This window comes from Gopherus evgoodei, chromosome 5 (assembly GCF_007399415.2).
Source record: "Gopherus evgoodei ecotype Sinaloan lineage chromosome 5, rGopEvg1_v1.p, whole genome shotgun sequence".
NCBI lineage: Eukaryota > Metazoa > Chordata > Testudines > Testudinidae > Gopherus > Gopherus evgoodei.
The window spans coordinates 76842486-76857051 of NC_044326.1; the positions used below are offsets into that span (position 1 = coordinate 76842486).

Below are 14566 nucleotides of genomic sequence, written 5' to 3' on the forward strand. Positions count from 1 at the left end.
AATAACAAATTCAATATTTGAAGGAAAAAATATATTAAAAGGAATTAGAATTAGGATAAAGTAACATCAACAAGTTGTCCAGCTAAGCAGTGAAGTTGTGCCTGAGGGTACTATTAAAAGGAAGGATTTAAGACCAACATCAAACCAGTACTTGGCAGCGTGTCAATGGATCTGAAAGCTCACAGGATTGTGCTCTGAGTAAAAACACTCTTCAGCTTACTGACACCTTTAAAACTGAGTGAACTTGAGTAAATCAATTCATCAGTAAATTGAAAAGGAAGTTATAGGGGAAAATCAGGCATTAAAGTTAATATTTCTTTAAAAAAAAATGCTAGACCTGTTTGTTATTTACAGCGAGTCCCCGACAGTGGGCCTTACTGTAAGTGAGAATCAGAACTAATATATTGGCACATTTACTGAAAACTTTGCAATCTTCTTTTTGGGAAGAATTGGTATGAAAATGTAAACGGAAGTAGAATGAGGAAATGAATGTGTGGTGAAACTGCATGGCGTGATAATGCTCTCTGTGTCTGACAGTAAGCTCCAATGGTCCTGGTTAAAAAAATTGTCAGGCAGTGGAAGTATAGACAGTGTGCTCCTTCAGATTACTATATGTAAGATATAATTATTAGTGGATCATCTGCTGCACATCCTTCAATATGTTAGGCAAGCCACAAAATAGCTCCCTTTTTCATTATTCGTTTGTTGTATCTGCCTGTTGTCTGATCCCATACGTGCATTGTGAGATCTTGGGAGCAGGGCCCATCATTTTGTTTTATGTTTTGTCCCTGATCCATGCTTGGGGCCCTACCTACTACTGCAATAAATAATAATAATAATTATTATTTATATTACAATAGCATTTTGAGACCTGAACATATATTGAGGCTCCATGTGCTAGGTACTGTACAAATATATAGTAAGAAAATTCAGCTGTGAACTGAATATAATCCCCTCTTTACCCAAAATAAGTATGTCCACACAAGGGCTTGCCCAGATTTAACTAAATCAATTTTAAAAAATGATTTAAATGAAACAAGTGTAACTTTTTCAGGTAGAGAGGGCTTAGTTGCTGCCCCAACCCATGAACTCAAACATGGACTCCATTTTTCTCTTTAGTGCTTTTTTGTCCACCCACCCAGCTTTACTATGACTGTCCTGGGAATCCTCTGTCTGTGGGGCTATGGCTGCTACCTAATCCACATTTTGTTCACTCGTGGCTTGCAGGAAAGGAGGAGAAAGAAGGTCATGTAGGGGGAGAAGGAGGCCTAGGAACTGTTAGATTAAATGTCCTTTATCATCTTATGTGTTTCTCAAGTGTACTTTCACTACAGTATTTATGCACTAAAATAAATGTGTGGTACATTAGGTAGGGTCAGAAACTAGCAGATAGGAGGCTATTACAGAGAGGGAAATTGGAGGACCCTTTAAGGTTCAACCATCATAGTTGCTTTTACAGCAGTGTAAAATTTCCTGGCTTGAGGCTGGAAGTGAAACTTTTGAAGGTTCACATAAAACTCTGGCCCAGGCTCAAGTTAGTGAGAAAGGGCTGCCCAGCTTAGAGAGGGCTGTGCCCTACTTGATCTCATGGTAAACATGAACATGGAGGAGGTATATGAAAGGCTCAGGCACCCTTATGAGAAGTTGGCAAATCTCTCTACCTGGCTTTCTGCCCCATCTTGTTGACTCTTTATTGTAGTGGCACTGTAGCTGTGCTAGCTAGTATTAGATATGGATGGGATAGAAACTGGTAGCTTCCTGTGTCATCCTGACTTCATTAGATATGGCCAAGGTTGAAATGTGTAACTGCCTTAGTTGAATCCAAGTGTTTTGTCCTAGTTTGATTATAAAAATAAGAGAAGCACGTTTTCTTCTTTTACGAGATATTAGTAAGAAGTCTCCACTATTGTCATTTTGCTGCATACACAATTCCTTTCTAGTTTATTAAAAAACTCCATGTTAATATTCAGCAACACTGAATACCTGCCTGACCCATGTACCTGTCTTTAGTCTTCACTCTGAAAATACACACAGACACATGCAACCCAAAATAAGATTTAGAGTGATTAAAATCACAAAAGAAAGCATCACAGGCATGTTTAAAATTAGATAAATGCTTGAACAGAGTCTCAGCCCTGACTTTGCCAGATAGCAATTGCTGAGGGAGCACACAAATGCACACAAATACAGGAAAGCTACCCTAAAAGAGTAGCCGAAGATTCCTCTGACATCAGGAGAAACAAGGAAGGGGTAGGGCAGAGTACATGGCATTCCACCTGAGACCTGGGCAGCTCCGCAGTGTCTGTGTGTGACTGGCTACAGCCTGCATAATTTAAAGGATCAGAGGAGCCTCCTTTCCCTGCCACTCTGCTCAGCTCTATGGAGTGTAAATGTGGCACAGCTGAGAATCTGCCCTCTTTTAAAATGCTGCCATGTTAACAGAGCCATAAGGCCACCCTTCCCTCACTCTCGGGGAAAGTGCTGTACTTCTTGCAGTCATTCTAGATGTATCATCTCTGGAAGATTGTACATCTAGGAAGGATGCTACAAAATCAAAAGCATGCTAATTTTTCATGGCTACTAAGTTATTTTACTTGTTAAATTTGCCTACAGCTTCACGGAAGGGAGAAGATTTATTATGCGATAATACTGATTCAGCTGAGAGAATCTTACTAGGTACTGTGGTACAAGCTACTTAGCTATTTAGTTAATAGCTGATCTGTAGTTTCTTTCCATAGATTCAAATGTTTCTTTCAGGAATTAAAAAAGGAATGAAATATTCACTTTGGGGTAGGTATATGTGCTCATATAGTCACACTCTTCTGCATTGCATATCCTGGCATATAGGGCATACACTCTGCCTATGTATGTGTGGTATTCAGAGTGAGTAACGTGCTGCCAATGTATTAATAAGGAGCTTCCTCCAAATTTTCTACGTAAGTCAGTGTTGCATGTTTACTGCAGTATAAGACTGAGTGGCTGGTTGGGGAATGGACACTTTAGCGTCTTGAGGTCAAACAAACTTCCCCTCATGAGAGGTGGTCTCCTTTAGCTGGAGCAAGGGGTTAGGTTGGAGAAGTGGATCTCTGCATCATTTGGGGGTGTCACTGTGCCTTAGTGGGTGACAGCTGAGGATACCAAATTCAGGACAAACTGCTGAAGCTCACCCCAAACTGGTGGTTATTCTGTTGTTAGATATACCAAGCCAGAAACAAAAGTAAACTTCTGTCTCGCCACACTGGTTAACAAGAAGTCCAAACTGCAGTCTCCTTAGGCACCAGCCCTTGTTTCACCACCCAGATGCTAGATTTATGATGTGGGTTTTTTTAAACCAATGAATCCAACAAAGGATCTTTCTAATCTCAAAAGAGCAGCCACTTAGCCAGGTCCATATATAACTCAGATCTTACCCAATGATCACGCTGTTGCCAATCCTTTATTATCGAATATCTAAACGTTTATTTATAACAGAAAAGGAGGAGGAGAGAGTTAAAATTGATCAAAGAAACGATATACATACCTACATACAAACATACTCATTGCAAAGTTCTTGGATCAGGTTTGTAGCAATGTTGAATAAACTACTGGCTTGTAAAGTCTCAACTTCCAAGAGATTGGAAGGTCCTCAGTCCATTGATTGGGATGATCTTTTTAGTGTAAGTTCATAGTCCAGAGATCAGAGCAGGAAAGAGGCAAAATGGAGGTGTTTCCAGGGTCTTTTATACCATCACTCATGTAGGGAGGATGCTTTTATTCTTAGTTTGTGGAAAATTACAGGCACAGGATGGAGTCCAGGGTCACATGCTTTGATGACTCATAGGAGTAGCCATTACTCATATTCTGGCTAACAGGGTGGGGACAAGCTGCTTCTATATCCGTTGTGAGAGCTAAGTATCTTTTAATGGACCATCAAGTTGAATGGTCCATTCACAATGTGCTACCTATACTGGATGTAGACTACCTAGTGGGGGTTACCTGACGTGCAAATGCGTTTTGAAATACAGGTATATAGTCAATATTTTCAACTTCAGATACAAAAGTGATACATGCTATAAACAGGATAATCATACTCAGCAAATCATAACTTTTCCATTGACACTTTACATGATATACTTTGTACAAGATGTGTTGCAATTGTCCAAAAGAGGCAATATTAATGAGAAATGGTCATGTTTAAATCATACAGCATCACAAGGGGGCTCCCTCCCTGTTCAAATTCCAAGATGGCTGAGCAGGCAGGTAGTGGCAAGGAGAAATGCAGGACTTGCTCATTGCAGCAGCTTACCTCTCTTCCTCATGCAGTATTTGAGCTGCTGATGGAAGGATATATGTATGTACAGTATTAGGCCTACAAGTTTTGTCTCCAACATGCTCCTAGCAGAGTGGGTGGGGATACAAGAAGAGCCATCCCTTTGCAGTATCTGAAGTGGCTGTGGTAGTGGTTGATGTACCTGTGATGTGGTGGCTATCTGAGCGAGTACTGTAAAGTTCCAAGCCTTAGAATTCTCAGTGACTTCAGTGGGCTTTGTCTTGGGTTCTATAGTATTCCTAAAGGGGAGGATGAAATCATGAGTGGGATAGTTTAAAACTCAGTTTAAGTCACTGTCGAGGGTAGCTTCATGGCCTGGATAGGTCCCCAGTGTTACTCGAACAACCCTGGGGCGGGCCTTAGGGGTCACAACACTGTCCGGAATCGCCCCCAACACACCTTTATGCTAGAGTTTACCATGCAAGATCATTGGATGGCAGCCCTACAGCTCAGTGCCTGTGCCAAGAGACTCTTCCGCCTAGCAGAAATTGGGCTGGTAGGGCTCCTTTACATCACTACAGCCTGTGTTCCTGGTGTAAAGGGGCTGGGACCGGAGTGCATATCTCATCACTGGAATTTCAACATTGGAATTATGAAGCAATGCTAATTAGAAATGCTATTAATTCAGAATCAATAGATGAGACACTCCTAGAAGACTGTTGGTTGTTATATTAGTAATGAAAGGAGCACTGAGGAGTTTTTGATTTACACTGTGATTCTGTTTTTTATCCCGAAGGTTTTTGCAGTTGACAGGACTGGATCACTTTTACAGTTTCTATAATACTAAACTGTAATTGGTTGAAAATATGCATTTCTTTTAAAAACACATTTAAATAAGACAGGATGCATCACCAGCACAGAAATTATTTACATATACAGTAGAATCCTGATTTTTCTAAACTTCTTGAGTGGAAACAAATATGTTCAGATAATTGAGAGTTAACAGTCAGGGAGCGAATGGAACAGAGAGAGATGCTTAGCGATCATTAGAAAGGGAGGTTTAGATGAGGGGATTGGTAATGAAATCTGCATAATCCACTTCAAACCTCACTTTAATAAAATCAGCTTTTTAGTAGAAAAGTTTTGGTGAATGTATTAAGTTGATTTGATTTTTTTTAAATCACTCTTTCTGGACTATATTATAAATACTTCAAAATAAATGAGATGAGGCATTATTGTAGTCAACCACTGACAAAAGTAATGTAAACATCATGGAAATTATATTACATAGGGTACATGAAAACGTAATTATGAAATCATAAAATTCCTGAAATCATGATTTCACCACATGAAATCAAGTGTTATAATCATGTATCAGTTGTGTATAAAATTAAGATGTATCTTATTGGTACTGAACTTTAATCACTTAATACTCATCAGGTTGGGAACCAAAGGGAAAAAGTCTAAAAGTTGAGAAGAAGTTTGGGAAGACAGATTAAGATTAGTCTTGAGACGAACTATAGAGCTAGAGAGAGATTTATTTCTGCAGCTGTTAACCTTCACATGAGGATATTAACATTAAAACCTAGATGCTTAGGGTAAATCAACGCAGAGCCCTTTATTTCAATGGACCTAGGCTAATTTATACTCTCTGAGACTTTGGCCCTAACTTCTGAAACTTGAACATCAGTGATGTACCTGCATTGATTAAGAAAATATAGTTTGCTTAGATCTCAAGAGTATTCAAAATATAGGTATCTTAAGTGTATTTTGTCAAGTCTGCTGGCAAACCTTGCAAGTTTGTCAGTTGCTAACAAAATGATGATCCCAGTATAAAGGAGAGAGAATCTAAGGGCTGTTTCCACCCACATTAAGACTGCTTTATGCTGCCTGATCTCTCCTTACTGTAACAGAGAATCCCTTTGAAAAAGGAAGCCCTTACTTCCTTTGTAATAAAAGCTTAGGTCAGCAAACCTTTGACACACTGTACTAAGTTCACTGAAGCGAGCTTGCATAGCAACATTCCAAAGTCAAAAAGTTAATAACTTTTAAAATTAGACTTTAAGCAACTACGTTTTAGTAATAGGCACAAATCTCATCTGGGAGAGTCCAGTAAACTAGGTAGTCCTCTTCTTCTTTCCAGTTTTACTGGGAAATAGCAAAAAGTTAGAAGGCTATTGGAACTATTTTTGGCAGAGTTTTTTGGGGGAGGTGGTGGTTATAATAAAATAATTGCTTATCCAAATTACTTTAAAAGCTACCCAAAGTTGAGGGGGATAGGAATTCTTTTAATGGATTTTATGGCAGCAGGGGGCAACATCAGCTTTAAAATGGAAACTTGATAGCAATCTTAACTGAGAATAGACTTCTGTTGCCCACACTTGCCACATCCTCACTTCTGTTTTTAGCAAGCAGGCTAAATTAACGCTAGGATGGGTACATCTACATGAGCTGCAATTCACATCCCTGGCTGTGGTGAGATGTACCCTGAGAACTTCAGAAAGGTTTTAATGCCCCATGGGCTTGCAGAGATGTAAATGAGGGAAGAATTTGGCCCTAGGTAGTTAAATGAAATACAGTGAAGCAAAATATCCTCTGAAATACCTTGATTTATTATTTTCCAGACTTGAGATATAGGAATGAATGTGTGGAAGATCAAATAAATACAAATGTAAGGGCCACATTCTTGCAAAGATGGATTTAATTGGTGCATCCACACTCTCACATGATACAGAAAATGGGTTACTGTATGGCATTTTGCTCTTGTTTCTTTTATAAGCTGCATCCACAGTTAGATATTTCACATGTGGACCTGAGCTGCCACTTTTTTAAAATATAGCCATGAGTGATGCAATTTATAGGAAAATATGGGTGTGGATATCTTGTGGATAAGGGATCTTTTTAAGACAAACCTATTTTAAATCTACGGTATATTATCTTTGGATTCTAGTGTCACCAATGTTAGAGTTTGTCACCAGAAATCCCTGATGAGAAAATCATGCATGTGGATATGGCTTTATACATAAATGTACTAAATTTATCCAGAATCTTTTGTGATGTAACGTCCATTTCTGGGGTTCTGGTAACACAAAGTGCCTGCAATCTCCTCTCTGTGGGGGTCGTTCATGTGGCCAATGCCACCCTGCAAATGCTGGGTTTAAGATAATGTGCGTAGAGATGTAGTGATTCAGTCATAATCCTAATCTATCTCAGATGAGAAAGCTCCTTCAGAACACTTTGCACAGATCAGTTGATGGACAACATGAGAGTGGACTGTTCACCAATGGTAGTACAATCCCTTGGATAAAGCAGGCAAGACTGATGCAGGATGGTAGAATATGTTGTTTGCTGCACAAGCAGGAATGAAATTGGCCTGTTTTCCTAACTACTGAAGTGTAAAGATAATTAGTGAAAGACAGGTTAGGATAACCGCTGTTCTCCCTAATGAGGGCAGAAATTAGCAGTTATTCTTCCTAATGAGGGTAAAATAGTTACCCTGCGTGTGAAGGGAAAAATACAAACCTATTGCAACATATCTATAGCTCTAAATTATAGGAAGAGCAGGTGGTGACACTTATTATTGAGGTTGCCTGACAGTTTCTATTAAAAGACCCTATTTTCAGTTGCTAATAATTTTGCCAGATTTTAACCATAGGGGCTGAAATGTTCCATGCCAGCTGTTTGCCCAGTGCTGAAAATATATATATATATAATAATTTTTTTGCTGTTTCTGAAAACAAGATTATGGAAAATTACATTGTTTTGTCCATGTTTTTAAAAAAAGTCTTACAAGCCTTTAGTTGAGAAACTCCAGTGTCTCCGTGCTCTGGAGCAGGGCCTTGAAATTTGGTAGGGGATCAGCCTGATGTCAAGGGTATGTGCTTTGCTGTCCCTGTGACAGTCCATCCAAAGGTGGCCAATTTATGAGTCCCTGAAAAAACACAGTTCTCACATTCCATTCTTTCCCTTCCTACAGTTCCTTTTCTCATTCACTACATATCCCTCCAACTTTGACAACAAATGAGTCAGGAAAAATGAGGGAGGAAAAGAGTCATGGGAAAAAGTAGTGTCTGATCTAGTAATTGGAGATTGTATCATAATGCCTTAGCACAAGGGGGATGAATTAAGATTGCATGGGAAATCTTAATTTAGGCATTTCCTAACTTTTGAGTGCTTGACTGTGCAACTGTAATAATATACTTTTAACGATAATTTTGGGTGTAATATGTAAAAGATAAAAGTAAGGTAGCACAGTTGTGTACTGAAAAGTCAGAAGATGATACAATTAAGGTTGCAGGTACAACTTTACCTTTGTCCTCTTCTGTGTATTCATTTAATTACATCATGCATTCAATTTGTTACATAATGCAATATATTAACATTCAATTTTTGTGCAATCTTATCACGTACATTTTAGAGCTGGTCAAAATTTTTCTCACAAAAAGAGTGGTCAAAAATTGCTTTTTAATAAAATACAAAACCATAAAAAATTGTCAATATTACTGAAACTGTCAATTCGTCTCTAAATTTTTATTTAAATTATTTTTAAATTTTTCTTTTTTCTTTTGTTTACTGAAAAATATTTTCTTACTGAAAACCCAGTTTTCAGTAAATGAAAAGCTTTGAAAACAGTTTTTGCAAAAAGTTTTGTATAAAATATTGCAGAACATTTAACAAAATATGGAAAATAAGAAATGGAAACAATACTCAAATTGTTCATAAAATTGTTTTCCTGGTGCATAACAAATAAATCTGGGCTCTGCAGGAGCACATTTTGTAAATAAATAATTTTCATGGGTTCTGTCTTGCATACACACAGAGTAGAATATAATTCTACCAGATACTATGCGTGTGTGTCTCTAAAGGTAGTAACAATTCTATGCTTGAGAAATATTTTATGATTATGTAATTATCAGGCAGTAATTTGATGTGATGTACTTAAACATATGTACAGCATTTGACTTGGTTCTGCATAACATTTTGAGTAAGAAACTAGAACAATGCAAAATCAACCCTGCACATGTTAAATGGACTAAAAACTGCTTCACAGGACTCAAAATGTAATTGTAAACAGGAATCCAATTTGAGCAGGTGTGTTTCCTGGTGATGTCCCACTGAGATCTACTTTTGCCTCTACTCTATTGAGCATTTTTATCAGTGATCTGGAGGAAAACATGAAATAATTGCTGGTGAAGTTTGCACATGAGACAAGGTTGAAGGAGTGGTACGTAACGAATAGGACAGGCCGCTGGTACAGAGTAATCTGGCTCTTTTGGTAAGCTGGATGAAAGCAAACAGTGTGCATTTCAATATAGCTAAATGTAAGGTCAGATAACTAGGAACAAAGAATATAGGCCATACTTGTGATAGGGGTAGCAACCCCACAATGAGCCATCAAAGATTAACGAGCTGGTGTGGGCCTACTCAGCCCCACTCTGCTACATGTGCACTCAGGGTCACGTAATGAAAGGGCAGGTAAAAAAAGGAAGAGGAGAGCTCAGTATCGAGCTGATGAGGGAGAAGAACAGACCTCCTACCCTTTGCTCCCTAAGGAAAGGGCCAGCCTAGAACCACTGCAGAGACTGCGGGAGGCTTCCAGAAGGAGTGAGGGATGCAAGCAGGCCAGCACAAAACTATTGAGTTTGGTTTGGGGACAATTTATTTGCTTTGCTACATAAAGACTGTTGGGTTGTCTGTGCTGGCCCATGGGCTTAACGAAACTGTTGCAAGAAATCCTGCGGGGAAAAGGGGACTAGATTTCTGCATTCTAGTTGAGTCTGCCCTGTCATTTGTCTTGGATTTTCAAGAGCACAGTCACAGGGACTCTAACCGGTGATTCTGAAAAAAACTCAGGGGAGGGGGATGGTCATAGTGCATAATCAGCTGAATGTAAGCTCCCAATGTGGTCTGTGGCCAAAGGGTTAATGCCATCCTTGAATGTATAAACTGGAGAATATCGAGTAGGAGTAGGGAAGTTATGTTACCCCTGTATTTGGCACTGGTGGGACCAGTTCTGGTGCCCCACAATTCAAGGATATTGATAAATTGGAGAGGGTTCAGAGAGCTATAGTACAGATTAAAGGATTAGAAAACAGGCCTTATAGACTCAGAGCTCAATTTAATAAAGAAAAGGTTAATGGGTGACATGAATACAATCTATAATTACCTACATGGGGAACAAATATTTGATAATGGGCTCTTCAGTCTATCAGACAGTTATAACAAGTTCCAATGGTTGGAGGTTGAAGATTAGATTCAGATTAGAAATAAAAGATAATTTATTAAAAGTAAGGGCATTTAACTAGTGGAACAACTTACTAAGGGTTGTGGTGGGTTCTGTCATTGAAATTTTTAAGTCAAGATTGGATGTTTTTCTAAAAAATATGCTCTAGTTCAGAGATCCGCACATCCCTTGGCCCGCGCTGCTTCCTGCAGCCCCCATTGGCCTGCAATCGGCTGAACCTGCGGGCGCTGCAGGTAAACAAACCATCCTGGCCTGCCATCGGATTTCCCTGACAGGCCGTGTGCCAAAGGTTGCCGATCTCTGCTCTAGTTCAACCATAGCTGTTGGGCTCGAAGCCGTAATTAATTCAAGGAAGTCATATGGTCTGTGTTGTGCATAAAGCCATACTAGATTATCACAATGGTCTCTTCTGGTCTTAAAATCTATGAATTTATGAATATGTGACTCATATAATGCACAGGCACAAGGAGTAATGTTTACTATGCAACAGTAAATACTCTTAACAGTATTTTATATGGAATTTCGTGTGTGTGTGTGTGTTTTCTAATTTTGTTTTTCTAAGAAAAAAGGATAAATTCTGTAATTTAGAAATACATAATTAGAAGTTGCTGTCCTGTGGATCTTACAAGATATTTATAAAACCACTTGCTATCAGAGTGCAACTAAATCATTGAGGTATATCTCCTGAGGAGCCCTGCCTCGGTCACTGTGTATATTTTTTACACTGTAACCAAATTAGTTCTCTGTCCATGAGCAGGTATTTTTAAAACATTGAACTGTCATAAACTTATTTTCCCAAGTATAGTCAAAATAATTTATCCAGGGGAGCACAGAATATTTTTTCCCATTTAATTCATCTCAAAAGTGGCCAAACAATTTGTATTCAACCCTTCCAAGGGTGGGGATGGGGTATTTATATTTATAGAATCAAATAATATATTGTGGCTATAACGTATATGTAAAATTTGAATTATAGCTGGAGAACTAGCTGCAGCTGTATTTTATATATATATATATATATATATATATATATAAAAACCCTCAGGCAGAGACTAGGCCTGCAAAATGTCAACCTGATATTTCAGCAATTTATGAGCATCAGAAAATGAGAGGCTAGGATGGAAAAACTTTGCCAGCTTTAAATATAGCTATTGCTAGCGCTCCAGCTATAATTATTTTATGCAATATTTTTTGAACATCCTTGAAGAAAATCTTTTATGAGGTGAAATTTATGGGGGAAGTGGTAGGCCTGGTCAATTGGTGCACTGGTTCAAATCCTCCTAAGTCAAACATTTACACTTACTTACTCTGTCTTTAGGCAAGACATGCTGTGCATCATTCTAAGCCAATCTTTTATGGGTAAATAAATTACAAACAGAACAAAAATACACAGAAGAGAAGAGCACTTAATATAGTAAAAATTGTTTCTAGAATCATTTCCTCTGGATATCATTTCTATTGCTAGAATGTTTATTTTCTCATTGCATGTTTTTAATTTATATTTCAGGTAGTGTTTTGTATTAAGTGTTTCTACTGAAGAATAGTTTTGTTCCTTTCAAAGTAGTACTGTCATTTTATTTGCAGATCCCAATGGAATTTTAGCTTGATATTTTAGCTTTTATAATAATGTAAAACGATTTCAACAATGGTTGAAAAAGACTCTTGAGTACCCAATTTAGTTGTCTAATTTCTAAACGGCTTAAATGCTGTAAAATAAATTGTATGTAACTGGAATTAAAATGAGCAAACCTTGTATTTTCCCTTTGGGAAATGGTTTTAATTTAAAAAGAAAGTGATGTTGCTTTTTTATGTAATGTTTTAGACGGAGATAAAACTTTTATCTAAACTGGCAAAGGGTAAGACTTACAAATTACCATTAGCAAAGAGGTAAGTTCATAACCACATTCACAAAACTTTAATCAACTCTTGGGAATGTGTGTGCTGTATCAAAATAGCTATTTATTCATTTTAAAAAAATCCTATTTAAGGGAGGGTTTGAGTAAAAAGTCAGTGTACAGTGAGGACACATAATAGCTGAGGCTTCAATTTGTCAAGTTTGGCTGGGCTAGAATCATAGAATATCAGGGTTGGAAGGAGCCTCAGGAGATCATCTAGTCCAGTGGCTCTCAAACTTTTTTTTACTGGTGACCCCTTTCACATAGCAAGTATCTGAGTGTGACCCCCCCCACTTATAAATTAAAAACACTTTTATATATTTAACATCATTATAAATGCTGGAGGCAAAGTGGACATAGGGTGGAGGTTAACAGCTTGCAATGCCCTATATAATAACCTTGTGACCTCCGCAGGGTTCTGATCCCCAGTTTGAGAACCCTCTAGTCCAAATGCCTGCTCAAAGCAGGACCAATCCCCAGACAGATTTTTGCCCCGGATCCCTAAATGGCCCCCTCAGGGATTGAACTCACAACCCTGGTTTTAGCAGGCCAATGCTCAAACTACTGAGCTATCCCTCCCCACACAGGATTGAGCACGGATGGATTTTTTTTGTAGAATGTGAACTTGCCTGAACGTGTACAAAAACCTAAAGTGGTGCACATGAGTGAAATTTGTATCTTTGAGTAGTGCTTTGGCACCATTATCAGATCACTGACTGAACCAACTGTGTGGACAGTTCTTAATTTCATGTACTGTTTTCTTTTTAAGTTGTGTTTTCATTTCTGGCTGTACATCTGGAAGGCTGATTCTGTTCTGCTTTTTCATTTTTGTAGACTAATTTTCTCATGGCTGTGGGTAAGGCCTTTGAAAGATACGGAAGGGAGTTGAGTGTTTCAATGGCACTTTTGGCATAAATCAACTCTTGCTTGAATTTCAAATTTCCTCTTTCTTCTGGCAATAGACTAGGTAGCATATTTGCTACTGTTGTAGTCAACATGTTTGCAAGACATTGCTAGCCCTTCTCACGATTCATGTCAAGTGCTCATGTTTCCTGATGGATATGACGCTCCTCCCCTTTGTAAAACAAATCCAGCATGGCAGTCCCCATAGGGAACAGACTGAACATAGTTGTCTGTATATTGCGGAAAAAGTTTTTCTTTAGGTTTTCTCATACAAGCGACAGAATTTGCAGAAGAGTTACAAAGTGTTCCTTTTCTACATTTGAATTGCCTGTTGCAAGCTTCACGTGCCTCTGAAGGACTAAGTGCCCTGGTTACCACTTCTCTATTTTGAGGTTGATGTGGTTTGGGTTTTGATGCATTGCTTGTGGCTTTTTTATATTTTTCAGTTTGCCATTTAGGATGTCCACTTAGCTTTTGTGAGTGTTTGTTGAAATTAAACTTCTTTTTAATGAACAGTCCTACAGCAAAGTCCTTTGTTCACCTGCAGAACAATTCTTAGCCTTTCTAGAAACACTGTCAACAAAGGTGTCAGTAAGTACCAGTTCTGATTATTGTGGTTTTTGGTTTGGTTTTTAATGTGGACAGATGTTTACTAAGAACTGACTGAGATCACCAAGTCATTTGACATAGGCCACAGAAAAGACATCAAATAAGAGTACCTTTAGGACACTACTGACTCCAAATACATTTGAAACAGAGATCCAAAAGTAAAAAAAGCTCTGTATCCCATTACCAGCTAGTACTCAGTCTGTGACTAGTCCCCACAAAGTGCACACACAACACCCTCAAGGGGTACATCTACAGTGCAGCTGGGAAGGAGCATGGGTAGACAGACTCAAGTTAGTGGGGCTTGAGGTAGTGTGCTAAAAATAGCAACTTGGATTCTCAAGCTCACTCGATGCTCTGAGTGTGAGCTCAGTTAGCTGCTATCCAAGTCTTTGCTGGAGCTGTAGTTTCTATCCTGCTATTTTTAGCATGCTAGCTTAAGCCCCACTAGCATGAATTTATCTGTCTTGGCTAGGAAGCTCGCTCCCAGCTGCAGTGTAGACATAGCCATGCTTGCTGCTGTTGTAGTCTTTGTGCTTCCAGATAGTGCAGCTACCTACCTCAAAAGGGGCAGAGACAAATGGAGAACAGACAAGGCTGTGACTCTTCCAATCCCTCTCACCCTCTCCCAAGGGGACTGTATGAATGCTAAAGATATCCACCAGTCTG

The 14566-nt window shown here is 38.6% G+C and overlaps 1 protein-coding gene across 3 annotated transcripts in view; it reads left to right on the forward strand.

The window, feature by feature from the left end:
* Window positions 1-14566, forward strand: part of MARCHF1 (membrane associated ring-CH-type finger 1) — a 335941-nt gene that overhangs the window by 267604 nt on the left and 53771 nt on the right. The window lies entirely within an intron of this gene.